The sequence below is a fragment of the Thermobia domestica genome, chromosome 1 (assembly GCF_964235325.1).
Source record: "Thermobia domestica chromosome 1, izTheDome1.hap1.1, whole genome shotgun sequence".
Lineage (NCBI taxonomy): Eukaryota > Metazoa > Arthropoda > Insecta > Zygentoma > Lepismatidae > Thermobia > Thermobia domestica.
The window spans coordinates 317,935,236-317,955,013 of record NC_137454.1 but is presented as its reverse complement, the minus strand read 5'-3'; the positions used below and the strand labels follow the sequence as shown (position 1 = coordinate 317,955,013).

General features: G+C 34.7%; 1 protein-coding gene across 4 annotated transcripts in view; it reads left to right on the top strand.

Annotated features, from left to right (window-relative positions):
* Window positions 1-1,390: 1,390 nt before the first annotated feature.
* The window catches only part of LOC145662590 (uncharacterized), a 155,649-nt gene continuing 137,261 nt past the window's right edge, over window positions 1,391-19,778 (top strand). Inside the window, exon 1 of one of the 4 annotated variants that reach the window (XM_081728336.1) lies at window positions 1,391-1,813. The gene's annotated coding sequence lies outside the window, so the exon portion shown is untranslated. Of the gene's footprint in view, window positions 1,814-9,116; window positions 9,174-10,041; window positions 10,198-19,778 lie in introns of those variants that run through there. The other 3 variants (XM_081728310.1, XM_081728313.1, XM_081728320.1) reach the window with 3 other exon arrangements.

The following is a 19,778-nucleotide window of genomic DNA, read 5'->3' as shown; positions in this document are numbered from 1 at the left end:
TAAATGACACTATGCCACATTATTGGATGTTCCGAATTTTCGGGCCTTATTCAGAGTCGTTATTGCACATGATTAGAACCATACTAATGACTTTAACCATTGAATCATGTTGTAGTCAAGCCCTTAGTATGCCGCTAATCATACGTCAAAACAACTCTGCATAGGGCCTTACAACGATAGCAAAAACACCAATAATCCACAAATTAACGAAGTTACACTATTTGAAATATCCAAATTTTGGAAATACAATAGGAGTAAGGTGAGCCCTGTGAGACCAACGTATAAATGCCCACTGGAGATACCTTAGTGTGTAATACAATAGCAATGATATGAGGTGTGGCAACGTGTAGGGAAAAAAATTACAAAGGATTAAACATTTTACTTTCCAATGCTTTTTTTAATGTTGCTTTACTCTTTTCTTCAATAGCATTACATCAATAGGTTTATCAGTAGCGTAGCTAGGATATCTGTTTGGGGGGCAAGTGCTGTTATAGGTACATATAGAAAAATTACAAACAAAAAAATATATAAACATAAAATATATAAAAAATTACAAACATCAAAGTACATTGTCGGACCTCTTTGGGGGGCGGCCCCTCTGGGCCCCCTTCCATACGCCACTGTTTCTAATTAAAAGTTCTCAGAATTACATATACTTAAGCTGTGTTACAAACTTTGCCAACATTAATAATGTAGTCTAACGGGTTCTGGTGTCAAATTGATTTAAGCGGAATTATGTTCTTTACGTCTATTGTAAACCACTGTATTGTGCTTCACTGGACGTGATATTTATTTAAGTACTTTATAGAACTAAAAGCTTCAGAAGTAAATAAAATTTTCACTTTCACTTTCACTTTCTGCTTGTTTGAAACCATAAGGCCATAATCATACTTCCAATCTACATTGACAGTTTGTCTCATTTAAGTCTATTACTGTCGTAAAATTTTCCAAAATTTGAGTGTTTTCTGACGTATTTGATGCTGTATCGTTCTTATTTTTTGACACTAAATAACAAATGCATATTCGTAGGACCTCTTTTAACATCTAAATTTCAAATATGTATTAATCTGACGTACCGGTAGTGTTGTTTCAAAAATTCAACTTAATGTTGGGTTGGGAGCCGATTCTCTATAAATTCAAGGGCGTCGATTTCTCTGTAAATTTGGGGAAGCCCATTCAGATGCAGAAAGCATATATGAGGATTTTAAGGACGCAACGAAAATTCATTCTATGAGTTGCAGAAAGGATATAATTCAAATTTGCATGGTATTAATGCCCTTTGTATAACTTTACGCATCGCAATTTTTGCATAGTTTTCTAAGCCCATGGTAATAACTCTTAGTGATTTTTGAATTACTGATGTAGTACTATGTTCACGTTGGCAACACTGCATACCTTTCTCTCATACGAGACGGGTGGGAGTTCAACAGTGGCCGTTACGACGAGTGTCTCATGTAAGAGAGCTCAGTGGGATCCCCTATACACCTACGCTACACTTACACTTACTTTTACATTTACACGTGCATACATCCCCTTCTTTTTTTGTTTTGTTCTTTTTTTCATTTTCCACTTTCCTCTAATTTTTTGCTCTGTTCAACTTAGCTTTCAGCCTTCTTTCGCTGCCTGAACTTGTTTCCTGATTTTGACCTTTCTTCCCAATTGTGTCCTGTATTTTATTCAATTTTGTCTCTGAACCATAAAACCTACGTGTGAAGTATACATTTGACAATTTTGCAACCGTAGCACACTGACTAGCGAGCTGGTGCACCTACCTATTTGACCGGCAATGGTCTGCGACAAGAGAAGACGGGTGGTAAGGTTCTGCTTTTTCAGGATAAAAATAATACACTAGTTTAGAATTACTTTATCCATAAAATACAAGTAATGAAATATGTAGCAGTAACCAAGCAGGTCAAGTTGTGGCACGCAACTCTAAATAATTGTTGAAGAATTACATTTTTTCACTAACATTTGCACTGGGCAACAAAACATTACCCATTTTGCATAAGTAAAATTCAAGGGCGCCACCAACAATAATTGTTGGAATATTACAATTGCTTTGCAATTTGCGTAGTCCTGATGTATGGTATAATGAACTGGAGTGCAAAAAATCGAACCAATCTGTGCTAGATCTTTGCCTAAAAGCACAAATACTATGCAACCCAATCAAAAGAAAGTTGGTGGGCCTTAGTGTGAGTACGACTGAAGGGAGTAGGCACGTCAGCGACGGTGGGGAACACCTAAGCAAGTGTAGTAAAAAAATGTTCTGCCAATGATACGGGGTTAAGTGCTGAACGATTTTAGGAAATTGACCGAGTCAATTCGAAAATGTATTTTAGTTTGTGTTTAAGAGTGAGGAAAACCTAGGTGAGGGAAGTAGTTGTGGTTCCTGTTGGTTTCTGGTGTAAAAAGCGACACTGCATATTTAGGTGCAAGGAGTTATTTGGCGGAAAGGCGTGTACACTTGCTACGAGTTCTGGAAATGACTCGTATCTTTCTACGAGATTGTAGACCATTTTCTACTTGAAAAAGTACACGCCTGTGTTTTGAAGATCTAATCTAATCTAACATAATATAATCTAATTTAATACACTTTGGTACTTTTTCTAGATGGCATTAGTTTCTTCCCTAACCTCGACACATAAGGTCTTTTGTGCCCTATACTATGTTTGTGATATCCTCGTTGGGTTCACTCGAGGAGACGGTTCTACCAAATAGGAAATTTATAGGTAAAATTCAAAGAAGCATTTATCGTAAAGGAATGAGAGTGTCAATACAAGTAATTACTGTCTGTGCACAGCATTCTGAAATGAACTTGAAGTGATAGTGAAAGTATTGTCTGTGTAAGTGTGGACTTCAACTATCCTCATTTACGCGTATACTTTCCGTCGCTGACGCGCCTATCCCCTATGGACGCACCTCTTCGCTGACGCTCGGGCCCCCATTCTGCGTTTCTGCCTTGACTCGGTTAGGTAGTATTCGTGCTTTTTAGTGGCCACCTAGCACAAGTTGATTCGTGTTTTATGCACTAGTTTTTACTCCATATTTTCACACTGTATATATACTGACCCCTCTTAAAGTCAACTATAAGTAGTAATGGACCTCCTACATTTAGTGCATGCTGTGCCAAAAGGAATAGGTAATTTTAACCTAACCTGAAAATGTAAGAAATGTGTCAAAATTTGATTGAACCGTCTGCTCGAATAATGCCTTCTCGTTTCTGTGTAACCTACCGTGGCTGACGCGCCTGCTTTCTAGGACGCATCTCTTTGCTTCCCCTGGGGCTCCGTGTGATTATACCATAACTCTGTTATGACCACTCGTAGTTTTTTACTGGCCACTTAGCACAAGTTAGTTAGTGTCTATTGCACAAAAATTCTTATCCCGTAAAGTGAATATGCAGAGAAATCAAGTTCACATCCTCGTTGATGGCTCCGGAACCACTACTTGAGCCTGATCAATACTAAATGATTTGGGGAGAGACTAAATAATACCATTTTTTTCGATATCCTGGAAATGTTTACACGTCTGTTTTGAAGGACTAACCTAATATTTACCTAATTTAGTAGATTTCTTACATAATTTAGTACATTTTGGAGCATTTTTTTTCGATATTTCGTGCAGTCCAGCGATACAGCACTAATGCTATGATACGAGCTTTAATAGCACTTGTCATGGTTTCACATTAGTAACCCTCCACTTGGAAAGGTAAAGTACTACTTCCGTACACTGTGCACAGAGACATTGCTGGTAGAAGATTGTATCTATTTCATTATCTTCCGTATGCACTTATTTTATCTATTGGAAAGCATATGATTTTACACTAGACACTCTGCTGAACCATAGCTTCATTGCTTTGTATTTAATTCTGTTGCCTACAGAAATTTGTTTTTCCATACAGACTTTTAATTTTACCTGTAAATTTGGTAAAATATGGTGCGCCAAAATTTGACCAATACCAGGTTTAGTATACCACTCACTCAAAATAATTGTTGTAAAATAGTGATTGTTACATTAATTTCCTACGTATTGTCCTCCAAAAGATTTGCACTGGCAACATGATTGTAATCCATTTAGCATAAATGAAATTCAACGAGGCAACCAGAAGTAATTGTTAAAGATTTACTGTTCTTTCGCGATTGGCGTATAGGTGTAAATATAGCTCCCGAACATATGACATAAATCGTAAGTTAAAACACCGCAATCAAACCTGTTGGAGGTAGCCACTACAATGCAGTTGATACTACTAGTCCCTTGTAACAGCTCGCTGCGCGCACGTGGTGCTCAATGCTGCGTTGCCAGCTTTTGCGTCGGGTATTGAAACTACATGAACTTCGTAGTATATACGAAACACGAAATTATTCACTGCAAGTAAATCTCAGTTTTATAAAATTAAATGACACAAAAGAGAACTAAAAGGAATGCTCTCAATAACCAGTAGGTCCACTACTCAAGTCGACATTCGACTAAAACAATGTGCATTTGTTTATATTCAAACTGGCAACGTGCGGAGAGGGTGGAACGTTTACCACTGCAGAGCGAGAGAAATGAGCCATTGTAATTGGCTGAACGTGCTGTTGCCACAGAAACAGTCTTTTTTGGGTGATTGTTAAGACCACGTGCAGGAAGGAAAAAAACAGGAAAGCGACTATCACAAGGGACAAGTTTGTATCAATTGAATTTTAAATATCAAATATGCTAACTAACTAGCTTTAGAGCGGAGCCAAGCTGTTGATCTCGCGTAGAAGCAAATGTGTGTGTCCGAAGGGAGCAAGAGCATGAGTGACATTGGGTATTGCCGTAGGCAATGGTACTGAAAACAATTGAATTTTCGCATTGTAATTGTTTCAGAATAGGAACGTTACACTTATAAATATAAGCTACAGACTTTGTACACTATGCAGAAATAATCCGCCTGCAGAAAATACTCCTAATAGAGCCATCTTTCATTAGCATGCACTTATTTTAACCGTCGTAAAGTGTTTGTAATGATTTTACACTTGAATGGCTACTTATTTTAATCATCGTAAAGCATTCGTAATAATTTTACATTTGTAACTCTACAATTCTAACCGTAAAATACAATTGTATTACATATTCTGTTTACACTATAAAAGAAAGCTTGAACAAGACTCTTCTTCAAGACTATTCAAGAGAATTTTATGAAAAATACGTCGTTTTTCTCTTGAATGCAATCATTCGAGAGATTTCGTTTCGGTCCTGTTCTAAATAATACAATTCAAGAGCATTTAATAGCCAATCAGCGCCCAAGTTGATTACAGGGAAATACAAAACAACTGTGATGGTGTCGGTTTTGGAACTAAAATACAAACAACAGTGTTTCTAACCAGATTACTTGTAATTAATCTATCACAGTTATTTTTGTCCTGTTCGTAATAAACCACTTCACGTATATGTTCAAGTTAAGACAAACACAGTTTCAAATACGGGAGTCTCTGGCGGGGGACGAGGAGGACGCGTTCCCCTAATATTTTGAAGTACGAAATATGCAATATTTTATTCTAATTTAATTAATATATTAACGACAGAATAACATATAAATACTGTTATATTTATATGGAATATAATATTCAGCTTGTGAAACGATTATAACACAGGCTTTGATACACCTAAGGGAGTCTGTGAAGGTAAGCAGACAGATAAGAAATAGAATCGAATATTATACACAATTTCGGCTAGGTAGTGCCATTTAAATCACTTTCGTTGATGTCCCCCCCCCCCAAATTTTACATGCTGGAGATCAGTGGTTTCAAAAGTTATAGAAGTTATTTCCAGAACACTTTAAGGGAGTGCAAAAAAAGTACATACACCCTCTATATTAATTTGGCAATAACTTGCGAATAAACATCAGTGTTGTACAGTGAAACCTGTCTTTAGCGGAATCGAGCGGGACTTGCAAAAAATTCCGTTAAAGTCAGGTTTCCGCTTAGTGGAGGTAGACCTTTCATTTCTTTTTTTTAAATACATGCTTATAAAGGGGCATACTGAGAAAATATATTGCTGTACGTACATTGTTCTATTACAGTACTTCTTTCTCCTACGAATAAATACACAAAAAATTAAAATGAATACAAAATATACTATGCACACGTTTTCTTTATTTTTCTAATAGCCAAGCAGGGTTTTCTGTGTACATTGCTGCTTGCCTGCTTGACTTTCCGCATACACTTTAGCCTGAGAAATTATACTAAGTGAATCAGAATCATTTTTCCGTAAGGCAAATTTTTGCAGCTCCTTTAAACTTCTGAGAGCATCTTGATATGTATTTATTCTACACTCTTCTTCGAACTCGGTATCATATTACTCTTCTTCCTCTATCTCGTTTTCTTCTTTCCGACATTCCGTATGATTCTTGATTAAGTTGCAGGGATTAAGGACAATTTGTGGGGGTGAATATGAGTAGTGGTTGGGAAAGGTCAACACTGTCCAGAAATATTTAACAAAAGAACGAACATTTTATCGCAGACAGCGTAATGTATATGTCTCACAGAATGTCTAAACGCTGTAGTCCGGCTCACAGAATGTCTAAACGCTGTAGTCCGGAACTCAGAATTTTCCGTTAAATGTTTATTTTTCTTTCCGTTGTCCGCGTAACACAGTTTCCGCTTAATAAAGGGACTTTTACACGTTTTGTTCTCCAAAATTCATGGGACCGTGAAATATTTCCGTTTAAGACAGTTTTCCGTTTAATAAAGGGTCCGTTAAAGACAGGCTTTACTGTACAAAGAAACACTACGAACTTCGTAGCATTAGAGTGTAAGGAATTCTTACTTCTTCTATTCATAAAACCTCGAAGTTCATCTATGTGAACCTAAGTTATACTTTGGCAGCCGCGCTTTCGTTGTTTAAAGCAAGTTAAATTGTGTAGTTTTGAGATAAGACATCTTCGGAATTGCGACCAAGTTGGGCCATGTAATCTCCGATCAATTGTGTACCAAGCAGTACCTTGAGTAACAACATTCTTTTGCATTGAGATCATTTTCGGATGTGCTGCAAAAATCCGGTGAGAGAGAAACTGATAATCTTTCATCGCCATACTCTAACCACCTCCGAAGGAGACTTGAATCCGCCCCTGATTGAGATGGTAGATAAAGATAGACTCTCTCCCCGATGTCTAACCTGCCATTATTTAGCATGGTTTGGTAATTTTAAAAATCCATTATTTCTGCCATATTTTGAAAACTTGATCCGAAAAACACACACCCAATGTTACATTGGGGGCGATAGGGGAGCAATTAAAGTTTAAAGTGGGGTGCCTGACAATTGAAGATTCCTTGTTCTTCCAAGGTATTGCACTCTAGTGAAATTCAGGAAAAAAATGAATTATGTATTAAAAAAGAAATACAAAATATATTTTCAGGGTAACTCTTACAGGCATTATGTTATAAAATTAATGCTACTTCTCAAACTGATTAGAGTGAATATATAATGTATCTGAATAACAAAACCACTTGCATAAGTTTCTCAAAGTATCAAGTTTGAAAAACAAAGTTTGTCTTTCACTGTTATCTCATTGCTCAAAGATACCGGTGATGAAACAATTGGCAGAAAATTTCGCGGCCGCTTCTTTCATCAATTCGTGGAAAAGATGAGTGCCAATATTAGGTACCTAAGTTAATTATTAGGGAAAAAAAAAAAAAAAACCTCTTGGAACCATACTTAGCACATTTTAATGCTTAGACTTGAAATAAAAATACAGCTTTTTAAAGATGATTGCCTTTGTCTTTGAATTTCATGTGGACAACAATATAGGGCTTTTCAGATGGAGGAGGGAGAGGGGCAGGTTTTGTTAAACAAGACCGTACATCTGATATGTTTGAACTAGATGCAACTTGTGCTTACGGGCTAAACTCATTCCTCTGAAATTAATCGACAAATGATTATGTATTGCAGGCACAAAGATAACAATAGGTTCCCGAAGTTTTAAAATTATATTGTGTGTGAAAACAGACAGTAGAATTAATTCTTTGTCACCTGAGACTTAGAGTCTGAAAGAAATTTAGAGGAAGCTCGAGGGGAATTTCTGCACTCATAAATAAAAATTGTGAGTTTATCATGTGTTGAAGCAATGATACTTATGCTTACATTATCCATACGCTGATGTTTAATCAATAGTTTTATTCCACATTTACCAAAAGGCTGTGTTACGATAATAATCCTAAAAGAAATATGTATTGTAATCAGATTTTACATGCCAATGCTGAAAGGCAAGTTATCCAATCCCATTGTAGTTATAAATTTAAGAGCTTTATCTTTTTATTTTTAGGTGAAGTTATTACTTAAAATGGTGAGTTCTATGTTTGAGGCTATGAAATTATTTAAAAACTTTAGGAAAGATTTCTTCTTCACCTTCTTTTTCCCCCAAAGGGTTCACATTCATCGAGAAAATGAAATGAAATTTCTAGTTTAACGTCCCATATTATACTCTTTATGCTAGAGAAGACAGATAATTAATGAAAGTCAAAGATGTTTAAACTATTTTTGAGCTCACTCGGATTTCAACCTAGAACCACTTACAACAAAGGCACATACGCTAGCCAAGAGACCAACGGAGAGGACTTCCACAGTTCTCGAGTGGAAAGGTATCGGAATTCTTCCTTGGCCAAAACTCGAGATAATAATTTACGAACCGATAAACATACATTTAAAACAAACACAAGCATCGCGAGCCTTAACTTGATTTAAACTTACAGTTACAAGGTATTGCGCAAGTCTCTAAGCTATCAACCCTAATTAATCTTTTAGTCATTGGCATCGTTATTCGCGTGTTTTACAGGTTGCTCCTGTCTTATAATGAAATCAAATAAAACGCAATTTTTATACAATCTGCCTAACACATGGTAGAAACTCAATTGCATGCTATATTGTTCTTGAATTGTTAATTTCCATGCATACGTCATTATCCACAATACATCTGCATTACTGCAGGAATAACCATTCCTGCATTCAATAACAACTACATAATTTATAGCGTTCTTATTAAGCGAAACAGATTAGGCTACTTATAACATGTAAACTGCAACTTTTAGAAATCGTTGGATGCACTGCAGAGTGACGCTCTCCGCTCCCCTGTCCCACCGCGCTTACCTAGAAACTGATGTAAACAGAACAGCAGCGACCTCCTCGAAAAACCGCACTAATATCCTGGTCAGGTAATAGTAGTTGTTGAATAAATATCTGTTTATTACTGTTTTACATAATTATCTGGTATTCAAAGTATGCATTATAATGATAATCGAAAGCCAGTGTCCGTGCTGAAAAATATTGTTAGTATTTTTGTTGATAATATACACGATTTGTGTAGTTACAGTACTTGCATGTCCATAACTACTGTTAAATTTTGAGAATGATAGGTATAAATATTTATTTCAGAATTTAATATACAATAATATCGGGTGTAGATTAAGAGAGAAGAGTCCATCAAATAAAAAATATAGACCTATATCTGATTTTTCTTGCTTTGATAAGACGTCTGGTATTGTTATTAGTCTGGGATAATAACAATTGTTTACAGATAGATAATATGCTCGCAAACTGAAGTACCGTGGAATTGATTACATGTTATCCTATTATAGTATATGCAATTATGTAATCACGAAATTCACACGTAGTATTTCAGGAGTTATTTCTTAGGGTAGGAGCTGCTTTCATTCATGCAGATTAATTTTACAAGGGCTTTCCCGTAAGGTACAAATGCGCATCGAGACATGCCACATATAAAAAGGTGTAAAAAAAAAAAAAAAAAAAAAAATCAAATCATGAAAGTTTTTTAACAGCATCAGGGCAGGAACATAGAAAGGGGCTCGCGCGAGAGTACGTCCGTAGGGAGCAGGCGCGTCATCGACGGAGGTTATGGTGCAAGAAACATAAGAATAGGAATAATGCATGAATAAGGATAGTGCAACAAACTCTTGACATAGTATTCATTCATTTGAACTCAACTATAGCCCTTGTAATGACTTGATACTGGTAACATTAAACTTCTAAATATAAAATTCTGGTTTTCTACATTATACAGGGATGTTCTCACAATGGAAATTGTTATCCCAGACAATCCTCTTTCATAAGCACTCTCACATTTTAACAGTAAATTTGCTGTTTCTTTGAGGGGCTATTCTTAACCAGTACCAAATATGGGATATGTTTTTTGAAGAAAGTCTGATGCAGATATGGGCGGTAAGTCCAGTAGCTAAAAGATTATATTATCAATGCTTCGTTTGTTTTACTGTGTTTTCAGCCTTTTTTAAAAACAGTCTTGGATGCCATAGCATAAATAACATCAAAATAGTCATTGCCTCCTGGGACACACAATTTTGGGAAACACTTCAATTTTTTTAGTGTGATTGTCATTAATACGCCATATGAAGAATCAGATTTTTAAAAAGCTTAGTAGAGGAAACGATTTTATATCTAAGCAGCACTTTACTTTTTTAACCTAAGCTAACCTAACCTAACCCGCATTTAATGTAAAAGGGACAAAATACTTGGTGAAAATTCGATGTCATTGCTACAAAATCAATTGACCTGTTTTCTAAATCATTTAATATGTTGTTAAGTTCCAAATGCCTGCAGAAAGTTAGGAAAGATATGCTAATATTATAGCTATTCATGTGCAGGTCTAAACTAAATCAGTACGCAGCCTCGCTTTCATTTGTTTTCATAGTTTCGCTCACTTGTTTTGGACTGCTACCTATCAACAAGTATATAAAACATGATTCAGTACATCCATGATCGTCTAAAAGTTGTTTTAAGTTCATTCGAGGTCATTCACAGGGTCTTGAAAAATGTTCCTTTGAATTTGAGGTATTGAATGGTCTTGTTCAAGCTTTCTTTGACCGTTTATTAACAGCATTAGTATCTTACTCTTTCACCTGCAGAAATTTATTCCTTATAAACATGTCTTTCCATGCAGAGCATTGAATTTTACCTGTAAATTTTGCGAAACGTGGTGTGTCTAAAGTGACCAACCCTATGCTAACAATTAATATAAAAGACTTACAGTGATTTTGCATGCGAATATCAGTCATGCCTCATTCGTACCCTAATGAATTCAGGAAATTCGGTTTAAAATCGTCCTGCAACCTGGAATTATTTGTTCATAGCTCATTCGTCAGAACATTTTTTTTGTTTGTTTGTTTGTTTTGTTTTGTTTAAGGTCCTGCGTTTACGCACCCAGTCATGAGAAACTATGATGATGAGACAGATGAATTGGTTCAATGAAGAAAGCGGGAGAAAACGAGACTGAACCTCAATAAAACTAATTTCTTTTTTCATTAAAATCATTCTTAGTCCCTTTAAAATCATTTTTAGGGACGGAAGGTTGACTTGGGTATTTTAACTGCCTCGCTGAACACCTAAAAAACGCAAGATTTCTAGTTAATGCTTCCAAAATCGGGACAGTGGGGAACCCAAGCAAAATTTCACACAAGCACACTAAAACAATGTTTATGCCTTTAGAAGTACCGGCCATCTGTTTGCATGCATTGAAAACTGCTTGTACGAAATACACGCACCAAATTGTACAAGGTCCTATACTAGAGTGGTGAATTCTCCATCCGTTTTCATCACCACCACTAAATCTATCATTAGGATCGTCAACTGAGCTCCATTCAGCACGATGCCCCCAACCAAGTCCAGGAAAGTTCAGTACCTGGATGCTGTAGCGGAGAGGCAACTGAATGAAAACAAATTAATCAGCAGTTACTTATTAGATGTAAAACACAATTTTTTTTTCCCGGTTTATTGTTTGATCTTTTGGAACATACAACACATCTTTCAAACACTTCAGGAGATTTCACAAAAATTAAACCGAAATTACATTTTTAATACGTTGCATTGTGGAAAGCCACCCACAACGAATGACTTCGAGGCGGTCACGCACGCGTTACAGTCCGTAATAAGCGAATAAACATTATGTTTATAAAACAGTTTATGAACGTAATTTGAACATTTCCGCAGGTATTTAAATTTTTGATTTCTGACTGTATTATTGAATCATTTTATAAATTATTGTGGGAGCTGAATTTACAGCGTTCTCATTCTTTTTAGTCAACGAACAAAGAGGAAAGTTTCCTCTATTGTCACCCCTATGCTTTTATTCTTCTAGAACATTCTGATACTACATTAATCTCTTCTTTTCTTAAAAGGAAAAAAAACACTGTATTGTTATCATCTATCATCAATTGATAAGACTAAATTTTTAATATAGTTATTTATATTGTTCCATTTTTACATTTTAATAATTACTACGATAAAGAATAAAAATGGATTCAAAATCGGATATCTCACACACACATTTAGTTAGAACAATAACTTGCAGAAAGGATGTAATTATTCTTTTTGTTTCTTTGTAAGTCCATCACACATACTATTGCACTGATAGCTCATTTTCAAGGAACTTCTACTTGTTCCTGTGTTTTTACTCTTTTCCAACACCAGGACGCCGTGGATAGAAATGGGATACTGTCCTTGGGCCACGTGTTTGAAAATGGTTAAAAAAAAAAAATACAAATATTGTATCATAACTAGTTTTTCAACTGAAAAATTTTTGAATGAACACAGGCCAGTTATAATGGTGCTCGGCGGAATGATATGTAAACCAACTTTAAGGAAGAAGACATCGAAGAACTTTAGATAATCATTAAATATTGTTCGCTAAACAGCAGAAAACAGTTTCTGGGTATTGTTATATCACTTAATTAACAGAAGACTTACTAGTCGCTGAAAATGCACTGTAGGAAATTCAAAATAATGCTTTAGTCCTATTTGTAAACTTTCATGAGGCACAGTAAGGAACTTTATATCAGGAACCGACAACATTCGTAAATTTAGCAACAAAATTTTAAAGGTCGTTTTTCGACTGCTGACACCTCCGTGAGATGAAAAGTTTCTTCCACGCGATCAAAGTGTAAAAGGAAACGAAGTGGCTATTTTGACGAATATTGAAACGGATATAGTGGCTAGCATAGTACATAGTACTTTTCATTTTGGATTTCAGTTTTCCTGTTTCTCATTATGAAATATTCAACTTCACTTTTATGTAACGACGTTTCATTTCACAAGAGTTAATATAAAAAATTCAAATAGAATACAAATAAAAATTACGTATTAATATATGTTGATATGGATTTGACATTGTTTTAATAATATGCGCTGGACCCTGTATATAAATACAATGAACACTCCTTATGTAGCAAGAAAACATCAAAAGTAAATCAGAAAATGTGAACATGAATAACGGAAATTTTCTTCGAAGCATTATTCATAATAATATTTTTTTTTATTATTGTTATTAATTCTTTTTACAGGACTAAATCAAATTTCCCGTCTCCCTTAGCCTAAATCTTGGGACATTGAACTCAAAGATTTCATTTCATGAAGCAGATTAATACATGTGTTTTTTTTAAATTGAATTTTCGATTAAATTTATGTCTTACTACCAAATTCTTTCGCGACATTGAAATGACATAGAAGGTAAAGAAATAAATTCATTTCAAAATACAAAAATATTTACTTTGCTTGTGTACTTGGTAGTACTCATACTGAAAACGTATCAAAGAAGATAATACTTTTAGTACAAATTATACTTCTATATAGCAATTTTTCACAAGGCAGATTATAAATAACTATGGCATACCGAACCCGAAAATTCAATGGCATTCACAAAAGCTCTCCGTTGATTTCTATCCTTAGCCAATTGGATCCAGTTTCTACTTTGTATTCCTATTTCTGCGATATCCATCATCATTTTGTTCTCCTATCTGTGCTTTACTCTTCCTAATCGTTTTCCGATTGGATTTCCAGTTAAAATCAATATTTTATTTTCAAATACTTCCAGCCTGGAGAGCACCGATTGCATGAGTGAGAGAGTATTTGGCTGTACTGGGAAGCTGATTGGGTGGCGAAGTGGTTAACGCGTGGGCACGTTATGCCGACGATCCCGGGTTCCAGTCCCGGCCCAGTCAAATCACTTTTTCACTCTGTAAGTTACTTTCAGCCTGCGTTCTTCATTCAGAGTAAGTGACCATTTTCGCAACCATACAGCATAAAACGCAAGTTTATTGTTTTATATGTTTTAAGCTTCAAATTCCTTGCCTGAATACGCGAAGACAAAAGATTTTAAACTGAATAATAAAACTGATTCCCTGCTTTCAGTTGACATAATTTCTTCATGGATATGGTTTTGGTTTGTTAGTATTGATCATAGATATTTGAAAGTGTTCACTTTGTTGAAAGTGCTATTTGATATTTTGACGTTTCCATAATTTGTAATATTACGATCCCGGCGAATTTCCTTGTACTTAGTTTTCTCTTCATTTACTTTGAAACCCATGTCCCTACAAGCGTTTAATAAAACTTCTGCATTTTTCTCTGCTGTTCTTCTATCATTCTCTATCAGATTTACATCATCAGCAAATTAATCTGGTGAATATCGTTCAGCTCTAGATCCTGGTTCCTATCTTTGATTTTTCTGTAGCGTACTCCAGGACAAAGTTGAATAAAAATAGCGACAACGCATCTCCCTGTTTTCTATTCGGATTTTACTTCGGGATTCATTTAAACACATCTTAATTATTTCACTAGCAATCAGTGCATCTTCTAGAACCTTCGTACAGATTAACAGAAATACTAAACCTCTCTTCCTTAGCAAGGTTCTACAGTGCAAAAATTCTTCTAAAATGAAATATGGTTTACGGATCTGGACCATATGAGCTTCTACAAACCCATCTCGACTAAACTCAGTTCTAAAGTTCTTCCTGGCAATAGTACGTTTCAGAGTACTTCACACACGTGCGATGACAAAACACCAACTATTACGAACACTAAATATTCAACTACCTGACAATCGTCATAAAATTAGTGATTTCAAATATCTGTACAAACTCACACATGGCCAACTTAGATCCGAAATGCTACTCTCAGAATTATATTTCTGAATTACATTGAGACAAACACGTAACACATATGTTTTTCTTATAATACGACCTACACTGTCAATAGTTCAACGCTCTGTTCTACAGGTTTCCTAAGTTATACAATTAAATGTCAAATACATCCATAGATTTATTTAATTCTGAAGCTGCATATAACTGCACGACGACGTCATTTTAATGAATAAATTCTAGTCAGCTACTGTCAATCTTTCTTGTTATTACTTAGCTGTTATTATCTTACGTCAGCATCTCTTAAATTTGTTAGATATTCAAGTGTAATTGGCGTTCAACTGTATCTGGAATTCTCTCTGTCTTTTCCTCACTTCAACCATAGGTTGATGGGCAACATGGAAATTTTAAAACTTTTCTCTCTTTTGGAGGAGCTGTTTAATACCTTGATAAGTGTAGCTGGAATTATGTTCGTAAATATATATATATTTGCTTTTAGTTTTCCCATCAACCACCAGAAGCTCCATACCATTTTTATGTGATTGTTCAAAAGCATCACTGTACAGGCAAATGTTAGCGCAGGTAGCGGTATATATTAGTGTTACTTTATTCTTAGGATTGGCTTGACGTGCTTAATATACCTCAATGTTGTAATGGAAGTCAGAGAGAATGCCTATACTTAAATTTTGTTTCCAAAAAAAAAGCATCAGATTCGAGAATAAACACGAAAGATATGCCGGGACTCATTACTAGGAGATTTGCCAAGAGTATAGCAATTGCATTTCTTAAACGTAGCGATTTGAGAATTGAAATCTACTGGCAATACAATTCACTCCTTTAAAGCTTTTAACTGTTATCTTTTTGTCTTCGAAAAGAGCGTAGTATAATTTGTAAAATAATAATAATCTTCGTTTTCTAATTTTATTTTACACCTCACATCCAATGACATTTTCTATAGAAGTTTATAAAAACTTTTTTTCGTTGTGAAATTCGAGTAGAACAAATCGAATACACAAATGATTAAGCAGCCAATGTATTACAAAAGCCCTGTGATTGTGATTATGACATTGGTTTCTTTCGCCAATTCCAGTTGCAATAATATCACTATGTCTTGCTGTAAACGATATAAGAATTTTTAAATGCATGTATGCTTATTACTTCCCTAGTCAAACAGTAGACTCGATACTGCTTCTTTTAAAGAAAATTCGTGGTCATCTCGAAGATAACACCTGCAATATGCAGTAAAACGAATAAACTAAGCTGGAAGGAATGCTGACAATCAATATGGCAGGTGTTGTAGAGAGATTCATGTAGAGGCTAAATTTCAATCACTATGTCCAGTTGCTTTACTCGAGACAAATTAAAGTTTTCAGTTGAACATGATTAAATAGTGTAACTGTAAGTATAGTACGGTTGCGTATTTCAGTAGTGAAGTGACATTGCTGGTATAGTGAAGAGCATAATCTTGAGTAAAAAGAAGTGAGGTTGGGAGAATAGGTAGTATAATGCGCCACTATTCCGAATATACACCACAACGCATTACATATTTAGGAAGTGATGATAGGAATTCCAGTCCGCATCGTATGATACAAATTTAGAAAAGTGAATAACGTTTTCAAATTGAAAATAAATAATATAGACAAAATGTAAATGTCGGAAGTTCGTAAAGGTGAGAAAATAGTTAATTATGAATTGGTAGTTTTACGTTTGTTTGGGAGAGATTTCTCTTCTCTCTCCCCTTATTATAATCTGCCTCTATTTAGGATGACATGATTTAAAGTAAAATATGGTTAAAATATTCAAAATATTTTTTCACATTAAACTCTTCAGTATTTGCTACGGTCTGTATTCCGAGTAATCAACTTATGGGATAAATTTATTACATGCTATGAAACTTGATCACATGGTACATAAATAGTTGGAATTGCAATTTAGTAATACTATTGTAGATGCTATGTAGAAGTGTGAAATTCTGGTACATCAACTTATTTAATATTATAAAGTGCAGCAGGATGAAATTACCGAAGAAAAAGCTCTGTAGGTGAAGATACACATTACCGTTACAAAAAACACGTCCAATGGAGAATGAAATCACATGGTGTCAGCAAGGTTATTCGAGGAGAAAATTTCTTAGGCGAATAAAGAAACGTGATTGTGTAGTGTGTGGTAAAAAGGGAAATGGTAGACATCAGTGCCTGCGGAAAAAAAAGGTGAAAGAAATTTCTAAAAAAAATTGAAGAAAAGTAATGGAAATTACAACAAAATAGCCTATAAAGTAATGCACCCTACTGAAATTGAAGAGAGTACAAGAAAGAATGAGAAGTGTAAATCAGAAGAAAGGAAAGATCAAGTGAAGGTAAAACCCACAATCTTGAGAAGAATTAGTAAGCCAAGATTCGGAAGACAACGCAAGAAATTTGGACTAAAAGAAAAGAAAGAATGTAAACTGGATGACAGATTCAGATATCGGAAGAGGAAAGGCAAGTGGAAAAAAATGGAAGAAGTCGTAGTAGAAAGCAAGAAGAAAAACAAAAATATAGTGAAAGGATAAGTAACAGGAGAAGGCGGAGAAAGAAAAGGATGGAATCAAGAAATGAAATACAAAGCAAAATGGAAGTCTCGAAAGAATGGAAACAGAAGACTTAAGGGGAAGACAAGATTGCGAACGCGAAAAAGGACCAGAAGAAAATTGAAACATTTGATACATTGTGAATGAAGGATTAGTAAAGCAAAATGTATGACTCACAGGAAGAATAAAAGATTGAAGTTAACTTAAGGAAGAGAAGGCGATGTCCGTGAAAGGATGAACAGAAAGGGAGTTATCTACGAAAAAGAAAAACGTCGTCGTTATAGTATTCATTAGGACAAAATGTTACGTTATAAATTATGTTACTTAGTGTTGGGTTATTATTTAGACATGTGCTGAATTGAAAACCGCCATCAATAACGTCTTTTAATGTTCTATTTCAAAATTAATTAATTGTTTGAATTTCGACTGTTTTATGTTTCAAGAAAATGACTTGGGAAATGTATGAAATTTCTTCTGTATAAGTAGGTCCTTATACAGTTACAAAACTCTGGTGATAAATTTTTTGTTTAGGCACCGGGAAGTCTCCAATGCGCCGCTATTCCGAATCTACACCACAGCGCATTACATATTTAGAAAGTGATGATAAGGATTCCAGACCACACCGTATGATACAAATTTAGAAAAGTGAATGTTTTCAAATCGAAAATAAATAATATAAATGAAATGTAAATGCCGGAAGTTCGTAAAGGTGAGAAAATAATTAATTATGAATTGGTAGTTTTACGATTGTTTGGGAGAGATTTCTCTCTCCCCTATTACAATCTGCCACTATTTAGGATGACATGATTTAAAGTAAAATATGATTAAACTAGTCAAAATGTTGTTTCACATTAAACTCTTCAGTATTTGCTACGGTCTGTATTTCGAGTAATCAACTTATGGGATAAATTTATTACATGCTATGAAGCTTGATCACATGGTACATAAATAGTTGGAATTGCAATTTAGTAATACTATTGTAGATGCTATGTAGAAGTATGAAATTCTGGTACATCAACTTATTTAATATTTTAAATACCAGACGAATGATTATTTAGAGACAATGCAAAGAGTAGCTTGACGCTTGTGGTTACTTGGAAACTAATAATAGTAGATGTTGCAACGGAGAATCAGCGTACCTGTAAAAAAGTAAATAAAGAATAATGTATTTTAATATAATAAGAAAAAGATAGATAAGAAGAAAATAATTATATATGAAAAGATATATTAATAAAATATAGGAAATATTATATGCATATGTTTACAACGTATTTTAATTATTAAAAAGAACGTTGAAGGTTAAATACTTACCTCGTGTTTGATGTTGCTCCCGCTGTTTAATATTGTTTTCTGAGCAAGTGATGTAAATATACCTGCGCCGAAGCTGAAATGAAAAAATTGGGCATTGATTGTATGTACACAGGAACATCTGCATACAAATATTTTGTACGATATCTAAAGTAATAATCTACTAAGAAATTAACTTAATATCCTATCTAACAAAATCAAAGAAATATATATATGTATTACTAACAACCTATTATCAAACGACTTAATGTAATAAATCACTTACCTGTAATATTCTATACTGTATGTATTAAAATGTTGAATTCAGAATGGTAATGAGAATTTCAGTTGATCGTAGTTATTAAAATTTTAATTATAATATGTACATCAAATTTATAATCTGTTTCCATATTATGTGCGTTTGGGATAAGTTTCCAGTATGTTGTTTCACATGTCGCCTAGATCCTATTCTTCTGATTAATTTTCCCTTGTCACAATTTTTGTATGAGGGTTGCGAATCCGTTGGTACCGGGCCAAAGTTTGGCTCGTTTCCTGCCAGGAAATGCAGAACCGAGCCCACAATTGAAATAACTGGACCTAATAATCGTAACGTTGTATTGTTGTACAGTCAGAGAAATAGTGGATCCCGAATATCATCTGTTTTACGTCGACGTGTAATAGCATGTGACAGCAGCAATCAGTTATAAAAATAAGTTCTTACGATATCTAACAAGTAAACCACAACACTGTGTGTGCTACTGTGAAAGGAGTATTATAGTAGTCCTAGCTTAAGAATGAGTGAGACCCCTAAGAAGTGCCAAACTCTGGTATAGGCCACCCAGGGTTTTCGAAATCTTAATTTGAATACTTATATTTCAGGGAGTAATTAAGATATTTAAGGTTATATGTAAGATCAACTTACATATATAGTGATGCATTCTTAAAAAAAAAAAGAAAAATTAACACAATAAAAACTACTCGAGCAACTGTTAACAACTGAAAGTATCTATGTATTACTG